At 40.5% G+C, this 14,390-nt stretch overlaps 1 protein-coding gene across 4 annotated transcripts in view; it reads right to left on the bottom strand.

Annotated features, from left to right (window-relative positions):
* Positions 1-12,946, bottom strand: part of dlgap4a (discs, large (Drosophila) homolog-associated protein 4a) — a 120,076-nt gene extending 107,130 nt beyond the window's left edge. For all 4 annotated transcript variants that reach the window (XM_061735409.1, XM_061735410.1, XM_061735411.1 and 1 more), the window contains exon 1: positions 12,655-12,946. The gene's annotated coding sequence lies outside the window, so the exon portion shown is untranslated. The remainder of the gene's footprint in view (positions 1-12,654) is intronic.
* Positions 12,947-14,390: the final 1,444 nt, after the last annotated feature.

The following is a 14,390-nucleotide window of genomic DNA, read 5'->3' as shown; positions in this document are numbered from 1 at the left end:
TCTTCATCGCTGCTAATTTTTGATACCCCAAGGAAACAGTTTTCATTTGTTGCAGGTGAAGAACAGCCATAAGAGCGCTCTTAGGAATAAACAGCTGTTGCATGGGATTGTCCCTGCCTGAGACACATGGGACATAATGGATCCCTGGGGGACACAGACTCATTAATAGCTGTGTGTTGATTAATTGTCCTTGCGGAACGCTCAGCTTAACATGCAAATTTGTGTCAGAGCACCCATTTTGCAGCACAGCCCAGGCAGGGACTTATCGTAAAATGACACTTACGGGGGGAGATAACAAGACACTCGTCAGGGGCTTTACTGTAAAACACTTGCTCCTATTTTGAGCCCTTGCACGAGAAATACATTTGACGAGAGCGAAGTGAAATGTGCCAAAGGAATGAGATTCTTTGCAGACTGCTCATTATTTGATTTGCTTTGTTCTTGTCCTTGTCTTTTTTCCCCCCTCTGCATCACACAAGCAGCTAAGCTGGAGAGCGGAGGATGGAGGACGAGAAGTGACATAAGTAGTAGAGTGGAGTTTGCAGGGCACGGTGATCTGATGCCAGGAAAGGTCACCGACTCAGCAGCGCAGAGGAGCATCCGTTGAGGCGGGCTTTAATCACCTGCCTCATCAGCTCCCGCATGACACGGACTCACCACAGCATCACCAAGGTCATAAATCCCTTTCAAATGCTGTCAAAAAGAATATAAGGAGGCACTCTGTTGCTTTCCATCATAGTTGTCTATTTCTAGAAAATTCGAGAAGGTGATGATGAGACATCAGCTGAACAGACTAAGACACCTCACCAACGATGAGGAGCAAGTAAACGCACACGTTTATAGCACCCTTCTTGTGTCTGAACTTCAGTCACACTGGCAGCCCGTTGCCATGGTAACCAAAGGTCAACGACGGGTTGAAATACTGGATGTGAACTTCGTACTGCGTGTGAACTGTGACATCAGCATAAAGCTATATGACACAGGTAAAGCTGCAGAGACATAAAGAGCAATACTGCACAGTTAACAGTGCAACGTTAAGTTTCAGCTCATAAATCCATGAAAGAGTCCTGTAAGGCAGTGTCTCCCAACCTGGGGTCCGGGCCCCCCCTGGGGGGGCGCCAGAGATCTCTTGGGGGGCGCGAAACTTTGTCTGCTTTGAGGATATGCAGTTGTAAAAATTATATTTACACATGTTAAATAAATAAAAAATCATAATAACACACCTAATGGAATACAGTAATCCAAATCTGTATAAACCCACTTGAAAGTATATTTTGGTCATTTTAAAATACTAAGTTATTTATCAGGATAAAAACTTAAAAATGTACTATTATATAATTATTCAACATTTGATCATACTACTACATATACTATAACTGGTTGTTATAGGAAAAATGTAAAAAAAATGTTGCTCTCATATTAAAAGAGACATTTTTCAGAAATATTTTAATGTCCTTGCAATTATTTTTTGTGTGTATTTTATACATTGGCGACACAAAAGGAAGGAGAGAAAAACAAAGTACAGGGTAAACCAAAGAGAACTGTATCACAAAAACATAATTAATGTTCATTTTTTCAATTAAAGGTTTGTAACGAATAACTTTACTCTTTTGCTGCTAGTACGTATGGGTCGGGGGCCCGGCTGGTCTTAGACACAAGTAGGGGGGGCTCCAAGGAAAAAAGGTTGGGTACCACTGCTGTAAGGGACTGGCGACCTCTCCATGGTGGATCTTCCTCTCACCTCTCACCCAGTGAGCGCCGGAGCGACACAGGCTTCACTTCAACGATGGCTGTGAGGTTCTTCGTATGTACGAATTCTATTTTTAAATGTGTTTTTTTTTTTCTCCACACGCCACACATGTCTTCACAACTCCGGAGCCACTTGATGTGTCAGCACGCTGCAGCATCTTGTGCTTTATACCGTGACCCGGACCAGAGCAGCGTATCACTATGAGCAGCACATGCAGAGCATAATCCAACAGTGCAGTCACGCAGCATGGAGGAGAGCCACACAACAGGCAGATTTTACACACACGTGGAAAGCAGAAAAGAAATAGAGCAGCATTACAAAAGTAGAGGCTTATAATGAGCTGAAATTACTTCAGGGGTTTACAGATTAATAAAAAATTGGGTGAAGTGAAGCCAGAGAATTGAAAATGGTTGACGCGCACTCACGATCAGAGAGGAGAAGAGTTTCAAATGAAGGCAGGATTGTTTTGTTATTATTGCAGTAAAAGCTTCCCAGTAAGTGTTAATCAACGAAAGATTAAACCAAACTGTTTTCCAATACCTTCTGATTACAAACTAAGCACTAGATTTTCCTCTGACCAGTTTGTGGTGAATCAGCATATCAGATTTCTTCCACCAGAGGGAAAGTTGGGAAGGTTAGAGTAAAAAAAATATATATATATAATTATGTATATATATATATATATATATATATATATATATATATATATATATATATATATATATATATATATATATATATATATATATATATATATATATATATATATATATATATATATATATATATATATACTGTATATATATATATATATATATATATATATATATATATATATATATATATATATACACACACACAATTTAAATCAATTATTATTTATTGACATATAAATAATTGCTGGAACCATTTAAAACAAACCCAAAACCAAAATCTTCATAAATTTGATTTGATGAAATCATTTTCTTGATTTATGATTACTAATACTAATGATTTAAAATGATTTGATGCAACAAACAAATAGTTCACAAGACAAGATTTTAAGAGGCAGACTGAGCCTTTTTCATTGTGTCATCACATAGTTACTAATGAGTTGCGTATTTTAGATCGGCGTTGGTCCGCGTCGGCGGCTCTGTTTGGTTCCATCCTACAAGTTGATCGACAGATCAGTTTGATCAACATGCCGCGCATACAACCAGAACTTGATTGTCTGTTTCTGACCCCTTCAGTGATCCACAGTAGGTCTTTGGTCTTGATATATTTTCTAGCACATAAAGAAAAACACTGTGGGTATCTTAACAAGAAAGAAATGGCAAGTGACTTCACGGAAAATCTTCCCCTGAACAGCAAACTTGTTTCCATTCTCTGCTCTGGCACCCCCGTCATCTGTTATTTTCAAACTGCAAGTGTGAAACAGTGTGACTTTCATGACAAATAAATATTCAGCAATCCATGTTGTTGTTAAAGCAGGGCATCATGTAATAAGGCGTGGAATGACAAGTATCTTATGTGGATGGTGAAGCTGCCGTACGGTAATTACCTAGTGTTTATCATCTGACGTGACACTCACGGCATACGGCTGACAACTTAAGGAGTTTCGCTCAGGAAAACCAACAAATCAACAAAAGTGAGTGAAAATAAGAAAAGAGGAGAACAAAAGACCGTTTAACTTTGTCCATGCTCACTGAAATGCCAATTAGGCCAATGCCTTGTGACATTTCTGCACTTTCTCATGCTCCCTTGCGTGTAGTCATTCTTTAGGCAGCTTTGTAATGCCAGAGCTCGAAGACGATAGGTCACAAACACAAGATCCTAACACTTGTACTACTATGGCTGCCATCTTTTAAGCAGAGGGGGAAACCTGTGCTTATATATGAGAGGTCTAATGATCCATCAGTCGACGTCAATACGACCATTCAAAGAATGATTCAATCGCATTTAAGCTAATGGCAATATTGATCAGACACTGATACAAGTAAATTCTCATCAATACATGTTGTCAAGTGGCCTCTCTATGACTATTTTTTACAAAAGAAACAGAGCATTTTTCATTCACCATTCTAGATAAACCCAGAAATAAACATTAGTTACTTTCTGTGATTTGACAGGAATTAAAGTGATTATTTTCAGCCAACACATGACATCATCCCATATTAATCTGCTCCTGCATCAATCTGAATCAAAATTGTACTGCAGCTGTTTCAGTGACATCGATGTAATATCGTAACATGATGAAATGAGTGATTAACAGCCCTGTCAAATATGTGCTGTTTCTAGCAGTGGCAAAACTGTTACATTCCCACAGAAATGCAGCAAATGACACTGTGAAAACAAGGATGGAAGATCAGGAATTGAGTTATTGCTCGAGCTTACAACTTGTCTGTCCACTGGTGATCTATTCAGTAAGTTAAAGCTCCCTCTTTAGCTTTCTTCCCCAATTCTTTACACTCCATTTTCACTTTTATGATAATTTCAGATCTCTTTTCAGCAAAAGGAAGAGAAAAAAAAGAATAAAAAACATCTCCAAAAATCCATTTGAACCCAAATGAACAGTGACAGAAGCCTTGGCCCAAAGGGTGTCTAAATTAGAAACACCAAAACATTGACTAAAGGCATAATGGCTGAAGGGAGAAAAAATTCTGTAATTCTTGCATTTATTCCAACTTTTATTTCATTGCAGAAAGCATGAAAACAATGTCATGCATTGTGTCATTACTTTGTTAGTAATGGTTGGTGATACTGTAAATTCATGAATCTCAGGCTGGGAACACATTCCAAAAATAGTCAGGACAGTAAAGCTGTCACCACGTTGTGCTGCTGACATTTCTACTCACAACACTTAAGACAGTCTGGCATTGATGATGCCAGGCGCAGCAGCATTTTTAGGTCTGATTTTATCCCTTTCTTCCTAGCAAAGTGCCTCAAAGTGTGGAACACTACACGGTTGGTTTCTTCAAATCCTGGTGTTTTCAATTCTCCACACATTCTCTATTTGCACCACGTCAGGATTGCATGCAGTTTGCTCAGTCATCTTCTTCTTCTTTCTCAGCCATGTCTTTGTTATGCGTGCAGAATGTGGTTTTGCTTTGTCTTGTTGTTTAAATGCATTAGAAACCCCTGGAGACGATGTGTTCATGAAGGCAGCACACACTGTGCTACTCAAAAGACTCAGTATACTTGTCACTATTAAAGCTGCCATCACACCAAAGCAAAATCAATTCAATTCCATTCAATCAAACTTCAGTTATCCCTAAAAGGAAATTGTATTCTTGTGGTATAAATTAAAGATAAATAAATAGATGATTTAAAAATAGATATCTAAAATTAGTCAACAGACTATTGGAAGTGTAGCAGAGTGAGAGGCAAGTTGAAAAGCTCCAGTTTTCCAGTGGGGTGTTGTGTTTGTAGTTTGAAAGCGTCTGAGCTCCTGACATCACCCACAGCTTCCCCACACAGGTGAGCTCTCTGTGGACAACATGGACCAAAACCGAGAACTGAGACGTTCATCTTCACAGTAGCATGTCCAGGATTTTGTATCTGTTCGTAGCAAGTCCTGCATTCGCCCCTTGCTTTCAGTTTTCCTGTTCCGTTTGCAGTCTGTCTTACCTTGTGAACGTTGGGCACTTAAAGTTGCTAGCGGGAACCTCCCAAAAATCCAGTAACTGGATAGAAATTTTGTACGTACAACGTTCCTCCCAACCTCAAGGAAGTTACGTTGCTACGGAAACCAGAGGCATCAGAAAACCGATTCCTGAGTAATGGAAAAAATTGAGGGAACTAAGTTTTAAATGACTAAACGATATCTGGATGCATGGCTACATAACGTAACCTTTAAGAAAAAGTGAGTGTTGTCCTCGAGCGTTTGGACGTGGACGTCAAAACCAGAGAGCTTACATGAGCTCCATGAAGACGTGTTTGTTTGTTTTGAAGTTGCAAACAGAATACTTTACTTGAAGAAACACGGCAGCATACGAACACATATGTTCAAATAACGTTTGAATAAATACATTCAAGCCAATTGAGCTTCTCAGTACAATAAACCAAACCTTAGCCTGAGCTTAGGCAATCCTAATTTTTTATAAAGTGCAGGGCTCCTGTATGTGTGTATGTACAAGTGTGTACAAGTGTATATGTGTGTATGTACAAGTGTGTACAGTATGTATATGTGTGTATGTACAAGTGTGTACAGTATGTATATGTGTGTATGTATGTTTATGTACAAGTATGTATGTATATGTGTGTGTGTGTGTGTGTGTGTGTGTATGTGTGTATGTATAAGTGTGTATCTATAAATGTGTATGTATATATGTGTATGTGAGTATATATCTATATATTAGGGTTGTCAAAATTAACAGGGATTAATCCGTCATCATGATTAATCTGATTAAAATTTCGGATACCATCGCATGTGTGCGATATGTGCGGTTGATCTAGTAATGACAAGCAGCAGAACCAATTAACTTGATGATAAAAAAGCATGTTTGGCCTCTCGATGGGAAATATGAGTACAAAAAAAAAACAAGACTACATAAAGCATTCTGCAAGAAGGAATCTTCTTTTCACCTAAGCACTTCCGGCTTAAGAGATCACATTAATATGTTAGTCGGGGATGCTGGTAGCACGGTGGCTAACACGTCCAGCTTGCAACAAACCATCGTCACGAAGCGTCTGGGCCTTGGTAAGTTTACTTCGGACAAATTGACAATTGCCAAGTGGATTGCAACAAAATGCAGACCTATTATCATTGTCGAGGACATGGGCTTTTTGCAAGTTTCCTCAAGATGTATTTTACAAGAATGCAACAAGAAGCACAATAATGTCACAGATTCATGGGCTTTATGAAGCAATGACAATGAGTCAACAATGAGCGGCTCAAGGACTTGAAGTGTCTCCCCAAAGGTGACAGGGGGAGGGTGTGGACTTGGAAGACTCCTCCATGAACAATCCCTACTTGGACAGAATTGTGAAGATGAGCCACCCAAGAAAATGAGTGTTTTACAGATGTTTCTGCCTGACAGAGTCATGCACCTGTACAGAGCAGAGCCTATCATTAGTATGCAGGACTGTCCCTTGGTGTGGTGGTCAGCTCATTCAGGAGGTCATGACTAGCCATCACTGCTGGCTTGCAAATATCTTGCCACTCCTGCAACTACTGTTCCCTGTGAGAGACTGTTCTCAGTTGCAGGTAACATTGTACATAAGAATAGGTCAGCTCTCCTCTCAAATAATATCAACAAGTCAGTTTGTTTTAGTAACAGGGCCACATTGTCACAGAGTGGTGGATTAGGGCCTAAATGCAGGAGAGACGCAGAGGCAGGAGTTCCAAAAAAGAGTGATTTATTATGCCCAAAAAAACACAAGAGCTTACCGCTACAGAAATACAAAATACCTTTCAGGACACAAGGAGGGTGGAAACAGTGTGGACCAGGGGCCTGTACTACGAAGCGGGATTTGGGTTTAGCGAGGTAACTTCAGGTTTAACCCTGGGTTTTCAGGACTACGACGGTGGTTCACTTCTTACCGGGATACATCGCCATGGTAACTTATGCTGAACAGCTAACCTGCTCCGGAGCAGGTTATGTTCGAGATACAGATCGCCGGGTATAAAAGCACCGCCCACTGACCAATCAGCTCTCTTGGAAAATGGCATGCCCTTTCGAAGAGAATCCAGTGGAGCTCGGTGCGCGGATCGTGAGAGGATCCCTCCGAAGAGAACGCGTATTCAGGGACCACCAAAACCCCTTTGCTTTCCCTGATGAGTACTGAACGATCCAAAAAAAAAGGAAAAAAAGAAAAAAGAGGTGGAGGAGAAAATAAAAAATAAATCAATCAATGAATAAATAAAACAAATCATCACCCAAAATCCGATGTACAGTCAATCCAAAACTAATACCAATTAAATAAATAAATCAAGAAGAAATCAAAAAGAAGATGCATTTGTAAGGGGATAGGAAAAAAGGGATTTTCAATTTCGTCCCTCGAACATTCTGAGAAGTCACTTTAAAATACTAAACACCCCCCTCCTGAAAAAATAAAAAATTAAATAAAATAAATAAATAAACCCAATTCTTTGGTACAGCATCAGCACAAGTTATCGGCCAACAACAATAGTTATAGAACCAATATATACAGGACTGTCTCAGAAAATTAGAATATTGTGATTTTCTGTAATGCAAACACAAAAACAAAAAATGTCATACATTCTGGATTCATTACAAATCAACTGAAATATTGCAAGCCTTTTATTATTTTAATATTGCTGATCATGGTTTACAGTTTAAGATTAAGATTCCCAGAATATTCAAATATATGTTTATATCCCTATGAATTTACGCATTTATACAGTCAGCGATCTTTTGCCAGCTGTCTTTCCTGCATTTTGCAGCTGCAACTGTGTTGCTTTTTGCCTGTATTCTATGCCTATACTCATCATATTTCCGTAAAGTTATTGTTTGCTCTTCGCTACTGAAATAAGCGGCTCTGACAGCGGACTTCTCCATGCTTGCGATTGGTCATGCGCTGAAAACACCGCCCCTTTTATGTGCACGCGCTCATATCCAGATTGGAGAAACCTGGGTTGATATACCGAGTTGATAACCACCGTCGTGTGACCGCTTAGCGTGATTGCAATTGTCCCGCTTAGTGAATCTGGATAAGGAAAAGATATCCTGGATATGTTGAACTTGCTTCGTAGTACAGGCCCCAGCTGGGAGCAGGGGAAAGACCAGGATAAGATATACTCAGAAGTCTTGGCGAGACACAGGTGCAAACAATCAGGGCAGATGGGAACAAGGGAAGACAAAACTTAAACACAAGGACATGGGATTTCAAAATAAAACAGGAAATTAAATACCAAAACTGTGACGCACATGAATGTGGATCAATATTCAGAGACAGTTTTACAACTGTTCAAGGTGTTTAATAAACATGTTAAGTGCATAGAAATTGGCATTTTTCTTGTCTGCTTGCTCATGCAAAGTGAAATGTTATTATTATAGATATTTAATCGTGATTAATCGAAATTATATATATATATTATATATAATTATATATATATATATATATATATATATATATATATATATATATATATATATATATATATGTGTGTGTGTGTGTGTGTGTGTGTGTGTGTGTGTGTGTGTGTGTGTATATGCATGACACAATACTTGGCTGTCCTATGTCTCCTTTTACTCCAACACAACATGATACACACTCATTCACATACACTACAACACATCACAAAGTCACCAAACTGCACTCATCACTGTCTTGTCTTTTCTTTCCTGCTCTTTCACGTGCCAGCCTCGGTGATCTTAGTCCTCTTTAGCAGAATTTGTTATTCTATTTCTTTTTCTTCTAGGGTTTAATAAAATATGGCTGGACTGTCAATAGAGCTTGTGAAGGAAACACACTCACACACACACACCTATGTACACAAACACACAAAAACTCTATTGCAAGATTAAGGAGGGGGAGTCCAGGCATTACTGCAGACTGTTTGCCATAAAGTATACACCTTATGGCAAACCGTCTGCACCTAAAAACCAAAATAAACCAGAGACTAGCAAAAATTAGATGATTACCTGTCAAGAAGAATTACTAATTCCACATCCAGATGAAAACCTTTCAAGTCCCGCAGCTCCCTCCACCGCTGAAATGTCACTCCAATGTTCACCAGGTTTTATTTCAAGCACGGTCAGTTTCGTTCTTTTCCCTGGCTGTGATTGGAAGGGCTGCAACGGGAGCGGCGCAAACTCTTTTAAACTGCATTGCGAGCTGCAGGTGATTCCAAAAGGAACAGATTTGTTTCTCAAATTACCTTGATTATGTAATATCAGAAAATAGTGGTAATTTAAGCACATAAGACAAAAATGAACTTAACAACTGTAACTTGAAGTGTTACAGTCCAGAGCATGTTCCTGCAGTCATGTCTTAATGAACTTGATAAACATATGGTATTCAGTTTTCAACAATCCCGATTTACCTTCAACTCAACATTTTGTCTGCCAGCGATCATGCGTTCAGCAAGAAAATTCAGAGAAGAAATGCTTTTAAACGTCATGTTCCTTGCCCGATTTTTTTTCTCCTGCCCTACATTCTTGATATAATTTTGTTAATTTGTCTGGATTTGCGTTCTTATACATGCATGGCTTTGGTTTTGTCAAGGTCACCCATCCAAGATGTTGCATATTTCCAAAACTACCGGCAGAAATCCTTGAAGCAGCTTTTTGTCTTTATGATGAGACAAAAAGCACATCAGAAAATCTGAAGATGTTTCAAAGAAAGAGAAACCATGACTGGAGCCGCTGCAACAGGTTGCAGCTGCAACCTTAAAACAACCACATGCCACCCATTATACCTGCTTTGGATTTGTTGGTGATCACAGTCTGCATGATCCTTTTCTTTCATTCAGAGCACATGGTGCCCATTTCTTCTGTCCCTGATGCCACTGAGCCCAGAGACATCAACGCTGCCTCTGGACAAGGTTAACATAAGGCTGTAGCCCTGAATAAATGCTTCCCATCTGCGTACATACAGCTTATGATGAATGATGGCGGATGCAGTGCCATCTGAGGGATTGGAAATCACAAGTGTCCAGCTGGGTTCCCCCTCGCGTTTTATCCACTAAAAGATTTCATAATTTGTTTAATAAGTTATTGCAGCAGTAGAATACTGCCAACCCTTTCTGAATTTTGTTTGAAGAACATGTTTTTTTTAGCAAGGCAATTATTTTTCTCATCCATATGTTGAAAAACTGGAGTAAGCCTTCCATTAACACAGATTTTACTGATTTTATTTTCACTAAATAGTAACTTTAAATTTCCCTCGACCTTGGTTTAATTGGAAAGTGTTGCACTCCTGAAATGCAAGAATAAATGCATATTAACAAGAAAATTTGAGTTAATATGACAAACAAAAAAAATAATCTTGCGCTTAATCTGTTTCCAATGAATAGAAAGTCAAAGTAAACAAAATGTTGTACTTTTTACTCTTCTTGACTTGTCTGGCATCTGAAATCATTGGTTACTTTTTGTTTCCCAGCCTCGGGTCAAGTTAATTAAAGCAAAATGTTGTTGCAAAATAAATTGTAGGCTATTTTATGATAAGTTTTGTATCAGATGTAACACCTTTACCAGCAACAACATTTAGGAAATTTTTCATCCACCGATTTCACCTGTGTTTCAATAAATATGTATATTTCATTGAAAACAGTCTCTTTCTAAAATGAGACGGGGATGATGTTATTCAGGTATAATTTGACACTGCCAATACTTGCTTTTGGTGGTATTTCTACACACCATTGTTTACAGTTTCCTGAGGCTTTCAATCAATATAGAGAAATAAAAAAGTGCAACATTTCTAAAATGCAGCCAAAATTACTCAGAAATAGTGAAAACAAAAAAACAGTTCACATTTACCTAAATCTTGACATAATAGATTTAGCAGTCCTGGTTGAGTTACTGCAGAATTCCAGTGGGTTTCAGTATGAAGATACTTTGAACGCTACGTTGGCTGATGACGCCATCTGCATGAGCGTTACACAGAACACGCTCTCATCTAATCAGTCCCAGAAGCCCTGACTAAGCCCGTTTTTAAAACACTCACCACCCTGGACCTGAGCCAGCTGGGTTTCCTTCAGACGCTGTGGTACAGCATCATCGTAGCTGTTGGCACCCTGGCAGCAGATGTGACATTGACACCCTAGTGAGATGCTCAGACCACCACCGACAGAGATATTTGACTCTGGGAACCCACAGCTACTGTACTCTTTAGTCCTGAATATTTATGATTTTAGCCTTGTGCTAAAAACTCATGTAAAAGGACACGATACAGAATGAAGATGATTCATGTTTATTCACCTAGTAACCTTTATTGTATCTCTGTACCTTTCTGTTTTCCCCAGCATTGCTACACCGACATCATTCGGTGTAGCATCCACAGATTTGTGGTCCCATTAAGCCGTGGGAGAATTGTTAATCAACTCTCTACAAATAAAATTGGCTTTTAATTATAGGAAGCGCTAGTTCGACAAGGACAACCGATACACAGGTCTGCAAATCAACCACAAATCAATCTCCCACCCAGCATGCAGCCTGGTCCTTGGCTTCTCCGAAGAGCTGAGCTGAGTTTATAGAGAACAAGCTGGCAGCTCTTGCTCCCTCCAGAGGACAGGGCCCTTCACAAAACATGTTTTTCACATAGGCTACTATCCTTTTAGACGCAGAAAAAACTGTAATACTTCTTGCAATGAAAGTGATGAAACTTCAAAGAGAGAACAGTCTCTGATCTTGCAAGTTGGGGGTCTTTTTTTTTTTTTTGAACTCATCAAAAGCAAGACAAGAAAAATCAAAAAAAATAAACCATGCAGCCAATGCAAGTAAATGTTAATTTAGTCCTTGTTAATTCAATATCTGCAGAGAGATTAAAGCAAACACAGATTCATGTAATTGTTCTCAAGAGAGATGGTTTTCCCTCTCGACATAGACGAGACCTTCACACAGAGGTGAGGATTGAATGAAATGTTTCAGGTGCCATTGTCTTCCTGGTATAGGACAAGCTGACTTATAGTGGCAGCCTGGAGCCAGGTTTAGGCTTGTCCAGGCGTCCTGGGGGAGAAATAAATCACGTTCAAATGCACCACGAAGCAGGATCTGGACATGACATAACAAGTTACATATGAACATCTCTCGTGTGGAGCCACACGCAGGAGTCGACAGGTGAAACGCGACCAGAAAACGAGCAAATGGTAAATATCAACTCCGGAGGGGGGGGATTGACGATGCAACAACGCAGCCCTCTGGGCTCCAGTCGAGCTGTCATTTTCTCCCTCTTTTCTGTTTATTATTATGACACATCCCCTGTACGCCCGATCCGAACCCTGAACGCGTCAACGAGCTTACCTTTTACATGGTGCGTTGTGATCAGCTGCAGGATGGGTGTCGCTCACACGGCAATAGTTATCCAGCTCTTACATGCCGTAATATCACAGCCGGGCAGACAGCTGGTAAACAAGACGATCCTGTGGAATTAGAGGGGTGGGGGGGTGTAGTTGTCTTTTATGTCCTCCCTTGGGCGTGCAGCGGGATGTGCGTGCAGGTGTGGAGCGGCGGTCCCTCTCCCCGGCTCCGCGGAGCATCAGTCGGGAGTCTGCCGGGGATGGTGCTGATGCTGATGCTGCTGCAGCGGCGCTGGCTCTGTGGAGACGCGGGGTGAGGGGGGCTCGGGTGGGGGTGGGGGCGTCCGAGGGGCCCACGACGACACGGCCAGCGCCGAGGAGGATGAGGAGGAGGAGGAGGATGATGAACTCATCGGACCCGAAATCTCGCCCTCATGAGCAAAAGGTGGTTGACGGACCATGACGCGCACGCAGAGACAGGCGACATGGGTGATGCGGGAGTGAGTCAAGCCTGATTTATGGTTCCGCGTTAAATCGACGCAGAGCCTACGCCGTAGGGTACGGCGTAGCCTACGGTACCATACGCCGTATAGGCTCTGCGTCGGTGTAACGCGGAACCATAAATCAGCATTTATCCCTCCCGGTCGTCAGGAGCGATGCTCATCGGTGATTCAGCGGGAGAGCAGAGGAACTTTAAAGAGAAAAATTCCTTCAAAAATGCTGGAAGCTTTGATTGAGAGGATTGGTTGACCCGTTTGTCAAACTGAGAACCCCTTTAAAGTTGTTCTGTTGACATGTCGTCAACGTCACTAGGACCAATAACAGGCCATAATTGATTCATCTGCTTATTACAACTCCAATCCAAAAATAAATGTAAAGGAAAACACAATGCAATGAATTGCAAATCTCACAAATCAGTTTTATTCCCAATATGATGAAACTGAGACATCTTGGGAACATTTCATCTAATTTTGAATTTTATTGCACAACAATCTAAAAAAAACTGTGGACAATAAAAGGCTAGAAAAGTTATTGGCTCAAGTCAAAAACAACTGGATGAGCATTTGACAACTAATTAGGTGAAATGGCAGCAGCTCAGTAACATGACTGAATATAAAATGAGCATTTCAGAGAGCCAGAGCCTTTCAGGTGCAAAGATGGGCAGATTCACCAGTCTTTGACAAACTGCATCAAAAACAATTGTGGAATCAATTCAGAATAATCTTCCTCAATGTAAAATTGTGAAGACTTTTAAGATCACACCATCTACAGTGTATAATATCAAGATTCAGAGAATCAGGAACAATGTCTGGGCTCAAGGGACGAGACCAAAGGTCAAAAGTGGATGTTCTTCTTCGGGCCCTCAGGTGATGCTGCATTAAATAAGCCTCATTCTCTTTTTGAAATCACTCAGGGGGGACTTCCAGAGCAGACTCTGAACACAGATTGCAATCCACAAATCATCTATAGAGCTACCGTGAAAGGAAGAAGCCATGAAAACACGATCCAGAAACGTCTTCTCTGGGCCGGAGCTCATTTAAAATAGTCTGAGGCAAGATGGAAAACTGTTCTGCGGTCGTCTGAGTCAAAATCTGAAATTCTTTTAGGAAACCATACGCCGTGTCCTGAGGACTGCTGAGGAGGGGGACCATCCAGCTTGTTATCAGTGCTTGCTTCAAAAAACCAGCGTCTCTGATGGTGCGGGGTTGCAGCAGCGCCCGTGGCATGGGCAGCTTGCAC

The sequence above is a fragment of the Cololabis saira genome, chromosome 12 (genome assembly GCF_033807715.1).
Source record: "Cololabis saira isolate AMF1-May2022 chromosome 12, fColSai1.1, whole genome shotgun sequence".
NCBI lineage: Eukaryota > Metazoa > Chordata > Actinopteri > Beloniformes > Belonidae > Cololabis > Cololabis saira.
This window is presented reverse-complemented; position numbering and strand designations above follow the sequence as displayed.